Source organism: Macaca mulatta, chromosome 6 (genome assembly GCF_049350105.2).
Source record: "Macaca mulatta isolate MMU2019108-1 chromosome 6, T2T-MMU8v2.0, whole genome shotgun sequence".
Lineage (NCBI taxonomy): Eukaryota > Metazoa > Chordata > Mammalia > Primates > Cercopithecidae > Macaca > Macaca mulatta.
Genome location: NC_133411.1, coordinates 64,349,596 through 64,364,878, shown reverse-complemented (window position 1 = coordinate 64,364,878; position 15,283 = coordinate 64,349,596). Strand labels below are relative to the sequence as shown.

At 42.8% G+C, this 15,283-nt stretch overlaps 1 long non-coding RNA gene across 2 annotated transcripts in view; it reads left to right on the top strand.

Moving 5' to 3' along the window:
* The window catches only part of LOC144341424 (uncharacterized), a 127,539-nt gene that overhangs the window by 36,213 nt on the left and 76,043 nt on the right, over window positions 1–15,283 (top strand). For both annotated transcript variants that reach the window (XR_013418344.1, XR_013418346.1), the window contains exon 2: window positions 14,006–14,162. This is a non-coding gene — a long non-coding RNA (uncharacterized LOC144341424). The remainder of the gene's footprint in view (window positions 1–14,005; window positions 14,163–15,283) is intronic.

Genomic DNA, 15,283 nt, shown 5'->3' with positions numbered 1-15,283 from the left:
TTTCTTTATATGCATCATATCATTTAATCTATCATACGATTGTAATCCCCAGTCTGCAGACATGGAAACTGAAGCATAGAAAGAAAATACCATGTCCACGGTTGTATAGTTTAGAAGCTGGGAAGCCACGAATTAATACTGGGCCTAATTCAGTAAATTCTCACCCCTAGACTCAGCTGGAAAGCTTAGAAAACTCATATACACACAGACAAATATCTACCTATTTACATATGATTAGACCCAATCCCAGAGATTCTGATTTAATTGGTAGCCTGCGGTAGCCTGGTGTCAGCACTTTACACAAACTTCTTGTACGATTCTAAAGTATAGCCAGGGTGAGAACCTTTGGCTTCACTCCAAAGTCACACTCTACCACATTGCTACACAAATGGCTGATTTCGCTCCCCATCCCATCCCCATTAAAGTACCAGGAAGTGCTTCACAAACCACATGTTAGAAACAGGAAGTTTCTGGACAGGTTTGAACTCTTGGGAAATTTTTAATCATTTCCCTTACTTCTTTCAATGTACAAGCATTTCTATGCATCTGTGGCCCAAAGAGCTCAGAGAGAATAGTTACTACAAATTCCAGGGGAAGAAAAATATCTGTAAAGACTTTCCTGAATCCTCACGTTTTTGGATCTTGTTCATCAGTCAGAAACACTCTGACTGCCCATAATTTCTGGAGGAAACTTTAGCTGATAATTGGCCTTTCTTTTCATCCCTGGTTGCTGATTTCCTCTTGGATCACCTGAACTTTGGTTGAATTTCTGTGGTTCACTTGGTTACCACAGGGAATAGTGCGTGGTCCTTAGAGACCAGAACTGCAGCCTAAGTCCTAATGGTCATTTGATTTAGGGTTACATGCCTTTGGAAACAGATCAAGTGTTTGCCACTGTCCCATACAGTGAATGCCACTCTGCTTCTGTAGATACTGTAAAATTTAGTTCCAACAAAAATGTTGTATTGAGGTGGTCAGGCCCTGTCTCTCTTAGGAACTAGCCCTTAATGTGCATTAGGGCAGTCTATGTTCGTTATTTATGTCCTTTAACATTTCTTAGTACTTTTTTCTACATTTAAAAGCAGAATTTTGAAAATCCAAATGTTTCAATTGGAAGGCAACATTTTCAAATCTTTGGAAGATTATTAAGTGGTACACACTCTCGGGAATTAGAGGTAATTTCCAACTAGCTTGGCAAGTTACCATGGGCATCAACATTTCTATTAGGAAACATCTTGGAATTGAAAAACGATGTGTATAGTATTTTACTTCTATTTTAAAAAATTGATATAATGTGACCAAGACATTGTTAAAAGTTTTTGTCAATAAAGAATAGGATATGTGATTTTTTTTGGCATATTTTCTCCTATAATAATAATAACAACCACAACACTATTGACAGCTACTATTTATTGAAGAGTTTCTTTATGCTTGATTGTGTACTATTTCTCTTACTGCATTTATCATTTACTATTCACAATAACTTATATAGTAAGTACTACTGTACCACTTTGGTTGCATTCAGGTTTAAGGAGCTTAAGATTGGCTTAAACAGCAAATAAGTTTATTGCCTTACATTATGAGACATTCCACAGTAACATGGCTACAGGGATGCCCAATTCAGTGGCATCAGGATCTGATATTTCTATATTTTTTCTCTGCCGTCATCAAAATGGTAGGTGGTTCTTAACCAAGCTCCCATCATGACCTCAAGCTCGCTGCTAAATCACATCCACAGGGGGCAACATCCAATCTCTTCCCTGATATGTCTCTCTTTATAAACCTTTCCTAGAAGTCCCTTACTCCCCCAAACAGTACACACAATTGCCTCACATGCCCACGCCCCAAGCAGACATCACAAGAAGAAAGGAACCAACACGGTTGACTTCCAGACGAATCAAGGTTCATGGCCTCCCTGAGGCATACAGAGGAAGAAGGTTTTGAAAAAAGTCAGAGCCAGAGGGAAAACATTTTCAATCCCCTATCTAGTCAGGGCTATCAGTTAAAAGTATTTATAGGGAATTTGTACTAATATACATCAAAATTTCTCTAGGCTGCCTTAAGGACCATAGGCCAGGTAATCTGTCCCCTCATCCTTGTCACTAGGATCAGAGTTCTGTTACAAATAAGGAAGGAGAGGTTAGATTACTGTCTGCTGTATTATTATCATCCACATGTCTACAGATGAGGAAAGTGAGGGCCAGAGTGGTCTAAACAAAGGGCATATGGTTAATAGGTGGTAGAGCTGAGCCTTGAACTCAAGTCAGCTTGTCCTAAAGATTATACTTTAGGACTATATTATCCTATTGCATGCTCTATACCACCTTTCTCTCTCTCTGTCTCTGTATTTCTACCTGTCTCTCTCTCAAGAAGTATTGTTTTACTAATAATTAAATAATGTGGATTTTTTGTTGTTGTCATTCTTCTTAAAGAACTGTCTTGCAGGATTCAATTTGTTCTAACCGTGGCTTGTCTACTCTGAGAGCCTGGGGAAAACACTTAACCTTTTTGGACTTTGTTTTCCTTATCATTAAAATGGAAGCCTCAATTAGATGAGAGCTGAGATCTTTTTCAACCCTAAAATTCCATTAGTGCATGGTTTTCATGTGAATGACTATTTAAAGCAGATATTTTTAAAAAGCTTTAAGCATACAAATAATAACTTCCTCCACGAAAACAAATGTTACTCTTTCTGTAAAATGCACCTGCTTACTTACTTCTGGTGCAGACGGTGGTGTGCAAGCCTTCCCCATTGGGGCTTTGGCCCTAATATCCTAGGGTGGTGTGTCTTCTCTCTTCTCTCCATCCTTGTACTATCTGTCCCAAGGACTCAGCTCACCCAAGCGTGAATATGCCAAGAGGCCCATCTGCTAAGGGCTGAGACCTAACAGCTGCTTCACAAGGCTCACCAGTACCTCGGTTTCCACAGTGTGGAAGGAAGGACAACCCAGGTGAGCAGAGGAAGGAACTATTATCTAGGAAATTTGCCCTCTAGAACCAGTACAGAGTGCTTACCTTCCTGTGACCTCCCACTGTGATCAACTTTCTCGAACCTAAGGGTTCGAAATCATGAGAGTGAGGACAACTTGGCCACCAGCACTAATGGGACTAGTGAAGGCCCAGGCGGTAGGAGAGGCAAAGGGAAGAGGGGTGAGATATGTGTATGTGGGTGTTTTATTTTTTCTTGTTTCTAGAGAAATAAAAGGACTATTTAGATAAAAGGAGGGAAAGTTTTCAGTTTTATTCAGACCAATATGAGAATGAGAAATTAAAATGGCAAACATCAGCAAGGCAATATTACCATTCACTTTCTTGTTGAAGTATCTGCAGACTTTACCATTAGACAAATATAATATTGTCCAACCTGTCTCCTCAAGTTCTAAGGAAGCTGAAGCGTGTTAATTGACAGCAAAGATGTCTGCAGAATCATTTACCCCCGAGTTAGATACACATTAACTCTATGCTAAAAGTAATTATAATATTAAACAGTTCATAACAAAAAATGAGTAAGACTTGATGAAACCTTATTGAATTTATTTGCCTCCCTCATATTAGGGCTAATAGGAGGCATGCATATGGCCCCAGAGTTAAACAAGAAAATTATCGATGCTTGTCCATTCTGCCAGGTATTATTGTGACCTGAGAGATGGAGACCTTATCCCTGGAGAGAACATATTTTACAACATATAAACATTAGCAGACTACAATAAAATCAATACTGAAAATGCAACTTAAGGAGATGGCTTGCTCTCTCTCTCCCTCTCTCTCCCTTTCTCTCCCTCTCTCTCTCTCTCTCTCTCTCTGACAAAGAAGGAACTAGGGGTCCTTTATTCGGGGTGACTGGGAAGGTTCTGGTCACTTTGGATAAGAGTTGCAATTAGGTGGCCAGGCGCGGTGGCTCAAGCCTGTAATCCCAGCACTTTGGGAGGCCGAGATGGGCGGATCACGAGGTCAGGAGATCGAGACCATCCTGGCTAACACGGTGAAACCCCGTCTCTACTAAGAAATACAAAAAACAGCCGGGCGAGGTGGCAGCGCCTGTAGTCCCAGCTACTCGGGAGGCTGAGGCAGGAGAATGGCGTGAACCCGGGAGGCGGAGCTTGCAGTGAGCTGAGATCCGGCCACTGCACCCCAGCCTGGGCTACAGAGCGAGACTCCGTCTCAAAAAAAAAAAAAAAAAAAGAGTTGCAATTAGGCTTCCAACCCGATACCCTGAGCCAGGCACAGCTCTCCATGAGGTTTCTGGGGATAAGAGACAACACTTGCATCTGGAACCATTCATGAATAGTCAGTACAGGAAACTAAAGCAAATGTGTGCTTTTGGAGAAAATTATCCAGGTAATTGCTCTGATTTCCATTTTTCTTCCCAATACAAATTAAAACAACATTTCTGAGGCCGTGGAAGAAACAAGGTCTGCACCGCATTGTCACCAAATCCTGTTTAAAAGTTGTCCCCATCCTGATGGATGGATCGAGACTTTGGATTCTGGCAGTCTTTGAAACTCACGCTGCATGATGCATGCAAAGTCTTCCTTCAGTCGAAGGATGATTCTTCAAAGGGTGATCCTTCAAAGACTCTGAGAAGGCAGCTGCCCCCCACAGAAGGCCCTTTTGGATTGCAGAATTCCAGGCGCTCACACCTCTGAATACAGCACGCAAGACAGCTTGGCTGCCTCCCCGCCTCTCCTGTGCTGGTACAGCTGCAGAAGGGCTAACTTTGGCAGCCATAGATCACCAAGGCTTTGTCTCAGCTTCTCTCAGAATAGCTTTTCATCAGGAGACTCACAGCATCTCTCAAAACACATGTAGGAAGAAGAAGTAAAGCAAAGACCAATGGTTTCTTTCAAGAAAGAGACTACTTGGAAGTTTTGGGTTTTGGTTTATGATTACAGTGTGTGGAACGGATCATTTCTGGTTTATGAGCAGCTTGCTGTGGTAGAAAGAGCTATGAATTTGGACTTGGAGCAATTTGGATTCTTGTTCCAGCTTTTTTCCAGCTACAGTTCGCGGGTAACTTAGTTTAGCTTCTTTGACCTTGGTTTCCTCATCTGTAAAATGAGAGGGTTTGCTCAGATGATCTTTGACCTAATGAGTCTATGAAAAGTGAATGTTGGAAGCACATGTTCACCTTCTCCAATTACCAGCTGTGATTATGTGACTGGACCAAATGGCACTAACTGTCGAAACCTTTTAGGCTGAAGGGGAAGCACTAACTGTTGAAACCTTTTAGGCTGAAGGGGAAGCATTCTGAAATGGGACAAGGGGCACCTCATGTTGAAACCTGGAGCTGGTCAACCCTCTGAGGCCGATGCCGACCTTTGCGTCTGCCTCCCATGCCCTGCTTGTTTTAGCTGGACTGGGAGAAACTAATATCAAGACAAAAAAATTCTGAAATCCATAACATTTTGATAGGTAGCTTTATGAACAGTTACAAATCAGATGTTTGCCCCCAAAATTTTAACTTTATTCTCTGAAACAGATCTAAAATTCCTATCTAGCTCACAGTTTCACAGGTAACCCAGTCTCTTCCAGTTTATAACTGCCTCTTTGGGGTAAGTATTGGGTTAAGTATTTCAATATCAGGGCCATATCTCTGTTCTCAAAGAAAATCATTTCTACCTTCTCCTCCTCGAAATGGCTGCTAGGAGGGGAAAGTTTACTCTTCTGGAACAAGGAAGCTGGGAGGGGGGTCTTTGGTGTGAGCTGTCCCGTGGATCTTCTGTGACCTCTTCCGGGATGTCCTTGTCCTACCTTGTCCTTGGATAAGTGGCATCAGTTTCCACCAGATGTGGCTGATTCCACCTGGCCTTTGGGACCTCATGTTTGCATCTGACACTTTAATTCTGCCCCTCAATTCTGGATTTAAGATTCTGGCACTTTCTGAGTTTATTTGTTTGGACTCCAGGCCTTGTTGGGTCTACAAATCTTTCAGCCCATGTTCCCCAGCTTGGATAACAGGAAATTCTTAATCTCCGACAGGCCCCCGAAGACCGTGGGGAATTAGTGACACTATCTATATCAGGCTCTCACTTTCTGCCAATTTCTCCACATTGCAATTTCTAAATCTACTTCAGCCTTTCCCCACCCAACTCCACATTAGTGCAGGACACCTGGTGAGGTTTTCTCCTGCTAGACGGCCAAAGGCGCTGCTACCCTGACTCATTTTGAAAGATTGCAGTGATGGATTAGTGGCGACAGGCATGTATAGGGAAGATGGAAGTGGTTGCATTCCTGCCCTATATTTGCCATCATAACTTCTGCCCTTACAAGACAGTAGCTCTTGTCTTGGAATAGGCATCATTTCCCAAGTGAGGCTGGTGTGTGTGTGTGTGTGTGTGTGTGTGTGTGTGTGTGTGTGTGTGTATCATAACCTAGAGTAGTAGTTCTCAAATGTTAATATACAAATAATTACCTGGAGGGCTTGTTAAAACAGACTTGTGGGCCCCACACCCAGTTTCTGATTCTGTAATCCTAGGGTGGAGCGTAAGAGTTTGTGTTTCTACCAAGTTCTCAGGAAATGCTGATGTTACTGGTCCTGGGATCACACTGACCCAGAATCTCCAGGCTCTGGTGCTGTATGCAGATTGTGGTAAAAGCAATGCAATGTCTGAACACAATTTTGTGCCTGGAAACCTAAGGACGTATAGTTTTTCAATGTAAGAGATATTACTGGGGTCTGAATAAAGAATAGGCATGTAAAAATTCATGCATGAGTCACCTATTCAGATGATTACACTATTATTTTCTGATGATTCATTCTTTTCCCCTCATGCCTTTCCAGATTGCTAACCTGACCAATCCTGCATTGGAGGCAGTTATACCCAAGGTGTGATTTGGGATCACTAAAAGGAGTTTCTCGAACTACTGAGTGTCTAAAATACCTAGGTTAGCTCTGAACTCAGATCCCAGTCCCTCATACTTGCTGTTTTCAAGAGCAGGAAGCAAGGAAGAACAAATCTAGTCTGTCGATGGCACAGGCTTAACAGATGAATTTCTTCTTGTATTGTTTTCTTTCTGTAATCTCCTGTTTCAAACACAAACTTGTATTGAATCTTTTTTAAAATTAACAATTTTATTTACCATAAAATTAACTTATTATAAATATACAATTCAACTATTTTTAGTATGTTTATAAAATTATATAACAATCCCCATAATCTAATCTCAGAACATTTTTCTCACCCCCTAAAAAACATCATGCCCACACACAATCACTTCTCTTTCCACTCTCTATCCTAAGCAACCACTCATCTGCTTACTGACTCAATATTTTTGCCTTTTGCCTTTTCTGGACATTTCATATAAGCAGAACCATACACTATGTGTTCTTTTGTGCCTGGCTTCTTTCACTGAGCATATGTTTTGGAGGTTCACCTTCATCCACGTTGCAGGATGTCTCAGTACTTCATCAAAGGCTAACTTCTACTGGGTCTTCCTTTGATGTATGCACCTCTGTCTCTCCATTTCTGCTGTAACTCTTAGTCTTGGTCCTTGTTACTCTAGTCCCCGATCAGTAGCATCAGCATCACCTGGGAGATACTCCTGGCAGAGACTCAATCAGGATCTGCATTTCAGCAAGGTCTCAGGGGATTTGTGTGCACCCTGCAGTGTGAGAAGCACTTCCCTAGAGAAGCTCTTCACCTCTGTCAGAAGCATTGTAGAGCAGCCTCTGCACCGGCCTCTCTGTCTCCTGCGGTCTCTCCACTAGGCCACCCAGCCTACGTACCATTGCCCATGTAGATGAGGAAACTGAGACTCAAAAAAGTTGTTCAGATTACCCATGAATAGCCCTCAAGTGACAATCTCCACATGCCCTCCATTTCTTAAAGAATCTATGTGACTTCTTATTAGCTGTTCTGAGTGCCAAGTCCCCATCACTCAAGTGTGATGCTCAAAGCTTGATAAAATAGCATTTTCTCTACTGATATGAGCTTCTCACCTGCAGTGTTCTAACACAAACTTTCAGTTCCTAACATGCCAGACCTTTAAATCCTGACCACACTTTAGTCAGCCTCAAATTCAAGTATCCTGTTGAGCTGTCCTTCCATGCATCTAGCGAATTCCACCCACCCTTCCATGGCTTCAGCCCCATTGCTACCTGCCCACCCCACACAGGATCTTTCCCAACCTACAAGTTAACATTGAACTTTGCTTATTCTAAAGTCTAAAAATGTGTTTTTGTTTGTTTGTTTGTTTTTGAGATGGAGTCTCGTTCTTGTTGCCCAGATTGGAGTGCAGCGGTGTGATCTCAGCTCACTGTAACCTCAGCCTTCCAGGTTCAAGCAATTCTCCTGCTTCAGCCTCCTGAGTAGCTAGGATTACAGATGCCCACCACCATACCCGGCTAATTTTTTTGTACTTTTAGTAGAGAAGGGGTTTCCGCGTGTTGGCCAGTTGGCCAGGCTGGTTTTGAACTCATGATCTCAGGTGATCCGCCTGCCTCAGCCTCCCAAAGTGCTGGGATTACAGGCGTGAGCCACCACACGCAGCCGAGAATGTACTTTTTTAAGAGACAGGGTGTCTCTCTGTCACCCAGGCTGGAGAACAGTGGCTTGATCACAGTTCACTGCAGCCTTGACCTCCTGGGCTCAGGCAATTCTCCCATCTCAGCCTCCCCAGTGGCAGGGACTACAGGCACATGCCACCATGCCTGGCTAATATTTTGTAGAGATAGGATCTCACTTTGTTGCCCAGGCTCATCTCAATCTCCTGGCTTCAAGTGATCCTCCTGCCTTGACTTTCCAAAGTACTGGGATTGCAGGCGCGATTCACTGCACCTGGCCTAAGAATGCATATTAAACACTGAATCCTGTGGTTATTCTTCAGCTACTTATAGTAATAATAATAATTATGATGATGATAAATGATACCAAAGATTGCTGCAGCAATTTATGGTTGATTGATACTTTAACTTATTCCATTTTGATTATATAATTGGCATATCTTTTTAATATGAAAATATAAGCTCCTAGAGAAGACGGGTTATTTCTTATAGGTCATTTATAATATTTTAATTATCAGGAGAGCCCTGGCTATCCCAGTAGACACTCTGTAAATTCTTCAGGAATGAAGACCAGGTCAGAGGCAGAATGATAAAGTTCCCCTAGAATGGAAGAACTGCTTCCAATACGGAAACTGTTAAAGGTCAAATATGATAAAAATATAACTTCTACTACTAGGACTGACATTTGTTGAATACTGTCTGAGATCTTTTATGCATGTGATCTTAGGCAATTTTCACTAGATCTCTATGAAGTGAGCACTATTATTCTTATTTAGGAAGGCATTCTTAGTCATCCCTGTGGATGAGGAAACTGAGGCTCAAAGAAGTTATACAACTAACCTAAGGCATACAGCTAATGAGTGGCAGGGATAAGATGCAAATCCAAGTTTCTAACTATTATGCTCTCTTTCCCTACTCTGAAGTAGTTCCACCAAGGAGTGTTGGGACTTGCCTGGGATAATTAGGGTCTTGAATAATTAGGGTCTTGGTCTTAATGATTTTTCTGAGTCAGGAAGTGTTTCCATAGGCAATATTCCTGTTTTCATTGAAACACTGGTGGCATTTAAAGTCACCATGAATTTCCTCCTTTGCATCAGAGGACACTCAAAGAGAACAACACAATGAATGCAGACGGACTCCACCAGGTTCCTTGGCCAAATTCTTCTCATTCTTTGCTTGGTGGCCTAGGTGGGCTGACTATTCTCTGAACATAATGCTTTGCTGTAATTTCATCTTGGGGTGGCCAGAACAAAGGAGACTCTGACATTCTGAGATTAGAGCTTTAGTTAGAAGGTAAACTGCCTCATTCAGTCAGCTGCCTACCCAAGGGTGACATGTAACTTGGTTCTACTGACTACCAATACATTTTCCATATTCTCTGACCAACCAAACCCTGAAAAATGTTTATTACCCTGTTCCATGTTATACAATTATTACTTAGCAATTCACACTTCTTTCTAATGGCCCACAGGTCACTAGGCAAGAAAACAAACAAAAAGTGGAGACTTTCTACAGCTCACATCTTCAAATATGATTTCCATCAAGCTATTCTCAGAACGACATGAAATGTTGGGGGGAATGTAGAAACTTGCAGCCATGAAAGATGGCAGAGGCAATCCAATTCAAGAGTCTTTATGGGGATCCTCAGAGGTTGGCATTTTGTGGAGGTCCTTGCCAGCCACCATGGTATATGGGGAGTATATTGATGTTCTGTGGCTGTGAAACATATTATCATAAGTTTAGCAGCTTAAAACAGCCTCCATTTAGTGTCTCACTGTCCTATAGGTCAGAAGTCTGGCACAGCATGGTTGAGTTCTCTGTTCAGGGTCTCACAAGGCTGAGTTCTTGCCTAGAGGCTCTGGGGAAAAGCTGACTTCTGAGTTTCTTCTGTTGCACCCACAGGACTGAGGTCCTTGTTCTGGCTGGCTGCTGTGGGATGGGGGCTGCTCTCAGCTCCTCGAAACTACCACATTCCTTGCCACTTGGGCCCCTAGATCTTCAAGCCACCAATGATGTGTCAAATCCTTCTTGTGCTTCCAATCTCTGCCTTTCTGTTTGTTCATCAGCCAGAGTAAACTCTCTACTGTAAAAGGATTTGTATAATCAGGTCAGACCCACCTGGAAAAATATCCCCATCTTAAGCCCAACGAATTTGGACTTTTAAATACACCTCCAAAATTCCCGAATAGCAGTACTTAGATTAGTGTTTGAATAAGTGAGAGGAAGGAGGTATGCAGTGGGGCCGGGGCTCTTAGGGGCCATCTGAGGATTCCGCCTGTCATGGGAGAAATCACAGTGGGGCCCCAGACACCCCCACTTTGCCTCATTTTGATGGGTTTTTGTACCTTCTGGTCAATTTTTCAATGAACAGTTATTTGGCTTAAATAATTATCTGGCCACACCCTCTTCCTTCTCCACCCCATGACCTATACTGACTCCTTCATTTCACAGATGAGGACACTGAAGCCCAGAGAGGCTATGCTGTGTCCAGGAGGCCAGTTGGTTAGTGGTAGACTTTCTCCTGCACACCAGGCCTTCTGGCTCCCAGTCTATTGCTCTTTCCACATCGTCTCGCCAGGAAGGCTGCCTTCATCCTTTCTCATCATCAAATGGCTCCGAATTTCACATTAATTACTCCTTTTTATGGTCCCTGAAAGATGAGCATTATTTATTATCCCCGTAGTTTCTGTCTAATTCAAATCAGTATGAATACTGATCTCTGAGTGGAGGTGCTGTGAGGAATCACCATTGGCGCCATTGGGAGAGCCCATTGCTTTTCTGCCAGGAGGGGAAGTCACAGGATGCTGCATGCTCCTGTGCTCCACAGGGTTCTTTTCCTACCCTGAGTCTTTCCTTCTATAGAGGAAGCGCTCAACACACAGCTCAGAAATGACAGAGACTGAACGGAGATGTGGTTTGCAGGGCAAGGAGTAAGCGGACGTTGTGTTCCGTGATATTTCTCTGAAGTCCAGCCTGCACCATACGTCTGGGCAGCGGAAGCACCCACAAGCAGTCACTGACATACCCCCACCAATGTAAACTCCCAAGCATCACTCACTCAATGGCTCTATTGCTTAAAATGTACCATTAACTCTGCTCCCTGAAGAAACAGGGGGTGACCTAGGCAGGCAGCTTGAGAACATGAGTCTTCCCCAAACTCTAGATTCTCATATTCATTCTCAGTGTTGCTCTGTTAAAACACACAGTCCAAAAATAGTCACAAGGTGGACAATCAACAGTAATTATTGTTCTATGAAAATTGGGCAAAGGCAATGTCTATACCAAGAACAGCGTCTTTGAAAATTTTTGGATTATAACCCAAAGTAGGAAATATATAGTACATTAAATTCAGTATGCTATACTCATGTAAACATATAAATACCCAAACATAAATACAAATAAGTATAAATAAAATAATACATATAAATATTTATGTTTGTGTATTTATATGTGTACATGAGTACAGCACAGTGAATTTAATTTACTATAAATTAATTCACATATATTTATAGTAAATTACATTTTACTATATTTTAATTTAATATAAAAAAGCTTAAAAAAATACCCTTACTATTGGTATTTTCTATTCCAGCCTATCTTTTTTTTTTAATGCTGTTTGAGACCTGTTAATGGTTGTAGCCTGGTCAGGAAAAGGACTCCTGGAACCTCCTGGAGGCTTCATGATTTGTTACTGCTAATTCACATTCACCCACAATGAGCATCCATACACGGGTTCTGAAGATTGAAGTCATCCCTGAGAAGGGAGAGTAGAATGCCAAAACTTTACTTGGATTCCAGAGCTCTGGTTCACGTCTGCAACATTGATGCAATGACATATCCTTATTTTCTGTATAATCCATTCAATTGTTGATCAAAGACTGTATTCAAGATGGCAGGCACAGTGAGCTCAATGATAACTCTAGTTTATTGAGAAACTACTCGGAATCATACATTATCTTAATTATTCCTCTTTACAATCCCAGAAAGGTGGGTATTCTTATTACTTCAGTTGTACAGATGAGAATATTAAGGCTCCAGAAGTTTGTGACCTGGCCAAGATAGTATGGGGGTTAGAGACCATTGGTCAGAGAGCAGAGCCCACATTCTCCTCTAAGATTTGGTCATTAGAAATAAACAAATAAGCAATAAAACATGCATACATAACACTGGGCTATTGGCCTGAGCCTAAAACTTTATATTCTGGTGCCCCTGCAAATGTTTTAGGAAGATCTGTCCATTGAAAACTCTGGAAGAAGTGCCTCTGTTCCTGCCCTCCAACTTCTGGCATTCCAAGAATGACCTGGGCAAAGTTAATCAACTACTTGTAGAAGGGCTATGAGGGTGGGTGGGGCACAGAGAGGAGATGGTTTCTGGCTCCCTTCTCCCCTTCCCATCTGCCATTGGCCTCAGCTGCTGTCTCCTGACATCTGGGCCAGAGTGTGGAGTTGGAGGGAGAAGCAGAAAAATTGCAGGAAAAGGGATGAAGAGTGCAGGGTACATATGGGCTGAAAGGAGCAGTTCAGGTAGGCTAGGGTTCCCCAGAAGTAGCTCTCACCCTCTGGTCTCGCCAAGCTGAACTCTACAGTGGTATATCATATATCATATATATGATTGTGTCCAGTTTTTTATTAGCAGCCAATTTGTGCTGCTTATCATTTTGCAGACTTCTCTGTTGCTTTGTCTTTTCACAAGGTACCTTATCCTTTATCTTCAAGTACCCTAAGGTGCAAAGCACAGAAGGAGGGTTGGTTTAGAAAGACTGGGCTGTAGTCTTGGAACTTATCATTTAAAAGTTGTTTGTCTTCCTTTTTCTGAGACTGTCTCCCCATCTGTAGAGAAAGGATAATATTAACCATCCTCCTTGCCACACAAGGAGCAATTTTGCAAAATATATTAGTCCTTGAAGGAAGAAGTCATTCTAATAGTCCCTAGCTAGAACTTGAGTGACTTAAAGGTATTGGTTTAGTCAGTTTAAAGCTTTTTTTGTTGTGAGCTTTAAAAAAATCCATAAGGAGGTTAGGTTGCTTAGATAACATTTCTGTTTTCAAAGACAGCCTAAGCATTGTGGAAAGCAAGACTAACATATGTGGATTCATTAAGCCACTGCACATATGTCTTCTCAGCAAGCAGTACCAGAACAAAACAATGGCTGGTTCTGCTGAAATTGTGAGCATTCTCTCGTGTGCTGAAATTGTGAGCATGCTTGTGTGGCTAGAACATAGGGAGGAAGAAGGCATTGGCATGGGTCAAGGTGGGAAACGTGGCCAGGAGGCTCATCTTGCAGGGCCTTGTGAAGACCATGGGAGGAAACCGGACATGTTTCAAATGCAATGGGACACAAAATACATACGTAAAGCAAATAGGTGCTCTTTTTTCTGGCCATTGTAGGGGGGCAGTTTATAGGAAATAGGGGCCTCCTCCATATGAGAAAGGAGGTTGAAAAAGCTAATGTATCAGCCCCTAGGCCGCTGACCTCTCACTCTCCTGCCTCCACCCACACAGAAAAGAAGAGTGCACAGGAGCAAGGAGCAGCATGGGTGCATGTGCCCAGCGCCTCTGTGTGGGGTCTTCTCCTTCTACTATCTCATGACCCCTGGGTCTCTGCAGACCTGCTTTCCACCCAAGGGGAAGAGAAAAGGACTGAGCAGAGGTGAAGGAGGTAACTCAAATGCATTTTCAACAACTATTTCTGTTTCTCAAGGTGAATGAGAAATCCCCTGTGGGAGGCTGAATAAATGCCTTCCAAAGGTATCCATTCCCTAATCCCCAGAACCTGTAACTATGTTACCTTATATGGCAAAAGGGCCTTTGGAGACATGACTAAGGAATGCAGACAGCCTGTAGAAGATAGAAAGGCGAGAAAATGGATTCTCCCCTAGAACCTCCAGAAGGAATGAGCCCTGCCGGCACCTTGACTTTAGCCCACTGAAATTTATTTTGAACTTCCAGCCTCCAAAACTCTAAAAGAATAAATCTGTGTTATTTAAAGCCACTAAATTTGTGGCAAATTCTTACAGCAGCAATAGGAAACAAATACATTTCCCTTCCTAGACTTTTCTTCAAACTTAATGGCTGAACCTTAAACTTATTTATTCTGAGGACTCCAGTCTTCACAGAACCAGAGTATGGGTACCAAAGCCTCCCAGAGCTAGTTCTGGTCCCAGCTCAGCCATCTGTCTGCTTGGGTGACTATAATGGGGAGTCATGATCCCCACTCTTCTCATTGGTAAAGTAGGAAAGATAATAATACCTACCTTGTGGGGTGACCATGAGGCTCAGAGACAATGTGGTGAGGCATGAAATGGCCCCTGACACATGACTAGCCCTCATGCATGGTATTGGAAAACTCCAGGTTCAGGCAGGCAGGGTGAACAGTTTCTATTGCCAGGGGCTGGGGCATCTCGGTCTTAACTTAAGAGAGGCTAGCATCCCCCAGTTGTGGAGGGCGGGGGCGCAGGCAGAAGGTCCTGTGTTCAGTCTGTGAGCAGAGTGAGCTACACTCACTGTACAGGGTCATGCTGACCCAATCTCCCGTCTGGGAATATGACTGTACCCTCATTGTCCTTGTCCAGCCAGCATGGACACACCAAGCCTTTCTGCACTGCAGCAGCCCATGTGCCATAAGAAGAGAGAGAAGGAAGGGATGACCATATGCAGGGCATCTCCAAACCACCCTGGCAGAGCCACTGGCTACAGCAGGGCTCCAGTTATCTAGGCTCCTACCCTCATGGGGCCCTCTTCTCAGAGAACATGGGACTATTTGTGGGAGGAAGCAGGGCA